At 44.8% G+C, this 6,168-nt stretch overlaps 1 pseudogene; it reads left to right on the top strand.

Annotated features, from left to right (window-relative positions):
• Positions 1-747: 747 nt before the first annotated feature.
• On the top strand, positions 748-2,504 carry LOC118718998 (annotated as a pseudogene).
• Positions 2,505-6,168: the final 3,664 nt, after the last annotated feature.

The raw sequence follows: 6,168 nt of genomic DNA, 5'->3' as shown, positions 1-6,168 counted from the left end.
CGAGGAGCTGGCCAGGCTCCCAAGATCTCACGGTCCACTCACAGACGGCCTTCATCAGATTCCCACAGTTTGGGAGGGGGCATCGGAGCTTGGGAAGGGGCCATGTTCTCACATATCATACCCTCCACCCCAACACATACAATCTCCCCCTTACAACTTCCGCGTATATCCTGGGGAGAAAGGAGAATGGGTGAGACTTTGCATCTGTTTCTATAGCAACTATATATAATACTAGTAGCCTACAGCAAAGGAATAACAACAGATTCATACATACCAGAATCAGAGTATATAAAACTAATCGCCAGTCCCAAGACAACTCTCCAAGCCATGCTGGGATAGGGTCAGTTTGTTAGGTTAACTGGGTTCGTTTTCCAGGGCAGCCCAGCAGTAGCAGAGAGAGGGCATCAACGGACACTCCCCACAGTTTGAAACGGTGAGAGCCGTGCCATCAGCATCTCACAAAACAGCTAGCTGACTGAACTAGGGAGAGTAAGACAAATGTTAGCAGCATCAATAGAGGGAAATCAGTATACAGGCTGTTGCTCTCCTATGCCATACCTTTTGACTGGTGACATCCCCCTGTCCCCACCTCCTGTCCTAGCTGTGAGAGGAGTATGCGTCTGCCAGATGGGAATAATGAAGGTCCCTAGCCTGATACGTGTCCTAGGGTTATTTACTTGAATAGTAGGTGGCCATTTACCAGTATGGCAGGTTGTATAAGCACTCCCTGTGCAAGACCCTCCCCCCATGGGGCCGGGAGAGTACACCAGTGGGTGCCAGTTTGAGTTTTCCAGGGCCAGAGTAATACATTGACTTCAGGGTGTATGTCCTGCGGCGCTGACAACAGGTTATTTTTATTTCCCCAAAAGGGTCTTATCTTACCACCCGTTGTTCAAACTTGCCCTCTCAGTGGGTTTGCCCATGTCTGCGGCAGCATCTGGAACATGCAGTCGATCTGGTTGGGGCTTTTCATTCATTGTTAGTAGAATTCATTGTTAGTAGAGTCTTGGGATCTGTCCTCATAATGACCCTCCCTCAGTCTTCAGGGCATTTTTCTTTTTATATTTTATTGATTTTCCACAGAGAGGAAAAGAGAGGGATAGAGAGTTAGAAACATCGATGAGAGAGAATCATTGATCAGATGCCTCTTGCACACCCCCTACTGGGGATGTGCCCGCAATCAAGGTACATGCCCTTGACCTGAATCGAACCTGGGACCTTTCAGTCCTAAGTTTGACACTCTATCCACTGAGCCAAACCGGTTTTGGCTTCAGGGCATTTTTCAACAGTTCATTATAATGTCCTATCAGTCCAGCTCCTGTTGGATTATAAGGAAGGTGCAGTCACCATTCAATGTTGTGGCTCTCAGCCCTGTCTTGCATACAATGTCCTGTCATTGCTGGCAAGGACATAGATGCCACTCCACACATACAGACAAGCTGTTAACAAGCTGTAACATGTCAATCATTTTCAAGGGGAGGCCCAGGCTTTAGCTGTTGCCCTTTGACTCAAAGAGTGCCACCTGTAGGTGTTCGGCAGCCAGCATCGCTTTCTTCTTCACCTACAGTCAGGAAAGAGAGATGGTGGTGATCAGGGGAATGTTTCATCGTATATAGCAAGTCAGACCAACCGGGAGTCTAAGAAAGATGCAATCCAGCTAGCCCTAATTCCGGGCTTGGGGGATGATTATGTGGCACCACCATAGCCACTTCAACCCCTACAGACATCCAGGAAGCTGGACTTTCTCCTCAGTCCCTCCAGGCTTCAGGCCACCACAGGCTGGGAACCCCATTCTTGACTGGGGTTGTCTTTGTTCCAGCCTGAGACTAACTTAGACTGTGCTGGAGAAAGTCAAGACTTACTGGCATGTTCCTTCCTCCAGAACTTGGAAAGTTCTTGCTTGCTGGACCAAAAGAAGGGAGAGAAGGATGGCTTCATGGGTGAGACTCAGTAAACCACCTGGGGGCAAGGGCCAACAGCCCTGAGACAAGCCTACATGGGCACAGGTGTCTGCCAGAGAAAACAGGCAGGCCCCTGCCTTCCTTCAACATACAGGGAGCCTGGAGTGGAGAAAACACAGAAGCAGGAAGACAAAGGCCTTGTCCTGTTCCTATGGCTCTGGAACATGAAAAGAGTGACAGGGCCTCCGGGAGCCAGCTTTTCACTGAGGATTCTCAGGGCCAGCGGGTCATTGCTCAAACCTCCAGAGTTCCTTTCTGAGAGGTAGCCAGGGTTTCTAACAGCCCTTGGGCTAAGTGCCAGGATAGGCTCACTCAGTTAAACCTGCAGCCTGATTCGCTCCTTTTCCAGGACTCTGATAGTCATCAAGTTATCAGGCACCAAGTCTAACTATCTTTGAGGGTTTTGGTTTTAAAAATGCTCGGGGAGGTATGAAATGAAGCTATTGCTGTTGAATATTTTCTTTGTGTAAATAAAGCCGGTGGTGACACCTGTTGAGACAAAAAAATATATATATGTATATATTACCATAACTTAAACATTCCATTACCAAAACCATATGCTTTTTTTCCAACTTCATTAGAATTCTTAATTTTTAGAAAACTTAACTTGTAGTGACATCTAAAAGCAAGTAATTAACATTTTTTAGATTGGCAAATTTATGAATACACTTCATAAATTCTAGAAATAGGTTTTTTCATTGGCAAATAGACTCACATTTTTAAGAGACCTTCTTCAAATAAAGTACAAAATACAATATATTCATTCACAGATTCAATTGTATTTGTTCTTACCAACTGTATGAGATTTTAAAGTTAATTATTACCAAGCCATTTTATTGACAAATTTTGTAACAGAGATAAATAACATGAACTTTGTTTTGTAAACCCAGGCAAAACAAACATCTATGTCATGTTAATAATTTTGAAAGACATTCACTAACCTTAAATCACCATTGAATTCTTGGTGATTATTGCTTTCCTTTAGTGTGTTGCTTAATTACCTAGTGTCCTTGCCAACTTTTAAGAAGGCTGGAGATGAGGGAGGGTATTGGGTTGGACAACCTCCACCACTTGAGTTTTAAAAGTGTCGGTTTTTTCCATCTCTCATGGAGGTGGGGCAGTCACCCCTACTGCCCACACAGAGTTTGGGGGAGGCACCAATTCCTACACCACTGTCCCAGGGAGGGACCGGAGGGTTCCTCCTCAGGGCCTCCAGAAGATTTTAGGGTGCTTAAAAGACCCATTTTCTTTTATTTTTAAAATATGTTTTTATTGATGAGAGAGAGAGAGAGAGAGAGAGAGAGAGAGAGAGAGAGAGAGAGAGAGAGAGAGAGAGAAAGGAAAAGAGAAAGGGAAAGGGAAAGGGAGAGAGAGAGAGAAACATCTATTGGCTAATCCTGCACACCGCAGTAGATGGAGCCTGCAACCCAGGCATGTGTCCTGATCAGGAACTGAACTAGGGATCTTTCCATTCATGGGATGATGCTCAACCAGCTGAGCCACTCTGGAAGGCAAATGACCCATTGTCTTCATTTTCCTTTCATTTGCCAGTAGCAGCTTTCACACCACTGATTCCAGGACCAAAAACAGTTCTATTGGCATTTTCCAGGTGGTGTCCAACTGTCAATCAGGGTTGCCAACTGGGATTTCCCCCACTATATTCACACCACCTCCCATCTTGCCTCCACCAACAGGACTATGCAACTTGTTCTGCAAAGAGCTGAGGTCTGAGAAAAACAGCAGTGTGTTGCTTGCTGATTTTATTTTTTAAAATAATTTCAGAGAGCAAGGGAGAAAGAAAAATCAATTATGAGAATTATTGATTGCCTGCACACCCCTAGTAGGGATCAAGCCCACAACCCAGCCATGTGCTCTGACCAGGAATCAACCCTAGGACCCTTTGGTCCACAGACTTAAGTTCTATCTAGTGAGCCAAACTGACTAGCTTGCCTGCTGGTTTTAAAGAAATAAACCAGAGGACTGGCTGTGAAAGACACGGTTTATTAGACTTATGAGGACACCAGCGTGGCCTGCAAGTGAAGTTTTCCTCACCCCAGGCTTTCACAATTCACGGTTATATAGAGTCCAGAAAACAAAGCAAGCAGGTGTGGGCAGGGGTGGGGTGTGCTTGTGTGTAAACTGTGTGAGATCCAAATGCTGGCTGTTTCCCTGCAGTTTGCAGTCTGGGCTCACACACTCACCAGGCTCCCAAGGACCCACAGTCCACTTCCAGATGGCCTTCCTCACATTCCCCCAGAGTAGGAGGCTCACATACCACACACTGGTATATGATATGGGATATTTTTCAAAAGCATAAAGGACTCAGTGGATATACCATGAAGCTAAGCTTAAAATAAGAATCTGAAGTAAGAGAGATTTTAAAAATGTTTTGATGATTTAGGGAGGCAGATTAACCATCAGGCTGGGCAACTTAGGGCCTTTGTTGGCCTTTGTCAATGAGATTGAAATAATGGAGTAGGAACAGAGGCACTGCTGACTGGAGTTGAGAGGAGAATGTAAAGCAAGGAATTGAAAGTCTGGTGGAAATGTGTTTTGGAAGCAGCTTGATAGAGGAGGCACAGGGAAGGTTGCCACCTGGTGTGAATTCAAGGTACTGAGAAGAAAAAAAACTCATGTGAACTTTGGATTTTTGGGGGAGGGAAAAGCAGCCTAAATCAGGTTGAACAGTATTTTGGTTTGCTGTCCCCAAACTCCTTCAACACTTCCAGCTGCGCACATGTCGCTCTCTCCTACTCAGAACACCTGGTGCTGCCCAAATGCACTGGCTGAGCTCTCAAGGCCTCTAACTCCCAGCAGCAGCCAGGACCCATCTGCAGGCATGGCTCATAGGCCTCCCATGAGGTCATCTGCCCATCAAGTCTGTTCCTCGTGCTTCTCCTTCATTTGGGTTGGGGAGGCATGATCTATGCTGGAATCAAGCCAGACACTCCCTCGGCCTGCACCTCAGCCATGGATTTCCCCCTTAAAAATTGTACTTTCACCTGCTTTAGGTTAGTCTGGCCATATTCCTCTTCTTAGAGTTTGACCTCAGGCAAGGTCATCTCTGGACTTCAGTATCTTCAGGTGGCCAAGACCCTTGTGATTTTAATGCCCCTATTATTTTGGCAACTAGAATGAAATAATTTAATTCTTTTATTCCTTTTGAAATTTATCTGTTTACTTATTCTATTAAATATATTGGGATAACATTGGTTAATAGGATCATATAGGTTTAAAATGAATATTTCTCAGAAACATGATCTTTACATCCTATTGTGTGCTGTGAATGCCACATCCATTTGCAGCTAGGGTTCAGGATCTGAAGAAGGAGCCACACACAAATGAATACATTAGATCAAAAAAATATGAATTTAGAAGCCATGGGGGAGCCAGGTGGAAACTTCCCTCTGGTGGGGAAGTTCCCTGACTTCTGGGTCCCGTTTGCTTTTATTCACTTGAATACCCATTTGCCCTTTAGGAATGCATACAAGCATAGCCAAAGTGAAGATTGGTAAACAGTAAGAAGATCATCAGGTTAGGGGATTGCCTTGAGCTATTTGGCCAACAGCAGGGCAATATTATGCTGATTTTTAGCCCTGCTGAATATTGCATTAATATGCTAAGTACTATTGGTCTTAACCTTCAGCATTTCCCCCTTTTTGTTTTCTTAATAAATTTCGAAAGGTGTATGCCATCTGCAGGGCTTGGGTTCTTTTAAGACTTTTCAGTCCACGTATGAAGACTAGAAATAAATATATAAGACAATGAAAATGGTTGAATTCTTTTATGTCCTTTTTAAATTGCTTCCAGGCATCTAAGGAACTAGTTTGCAGTAGGCTCCTTTCTGGGCCTACTTTATGAATCCCCTGCCCAATCACTGTCCCTTGTGACATGACAGTAATGATATTTGAGTTCTGGGTGGTGGACAAATGGAGGGCAATGCCAATGCAAGTCTTACCTTTTTTGGCTTTGTCCAGGGCAACCTGCCCCATTGTACACCTGATGACTGCTGGCATGACAAGGCTTCTTCACCATCTCCCAGGACATCTCTGGACTTTTCCTCCTTGTCTTGTTCTCCTCCCATCTTCAGCATGTTGTTTGAGGCTTCTGCTATCTGTGGCTGGAATAGTCTGGTCAGTTCCTTGCTCAGATCCATGTTGAATGTTCCTTGCAGGAGTCAACATGGTCTTGGAGGAGTTTTCTGGAA

The sequence above is a fragment of the Pipistrellus kuhlii genome, unplaced genomic scaffold, assembly GCF_014108245.1.
Source record: "Pipistrellus kuhlii isolate mPipKuh1 unplaced genomic scaffold, mPipKuh1.p scaffold_m20_p_15, whole genome shotgun sequence".
Taxonomy (NCBI): domain Eukaryota; kingdom Metazoa; phylum Chordata; class Mammalia; order Chiroptera; family Vespertilionidae; genus Pipistrellus; species Pipistrellus kuhlii.
This window is presented reverse-complemented; position numbering and strand designations above follow the sequence as displayed.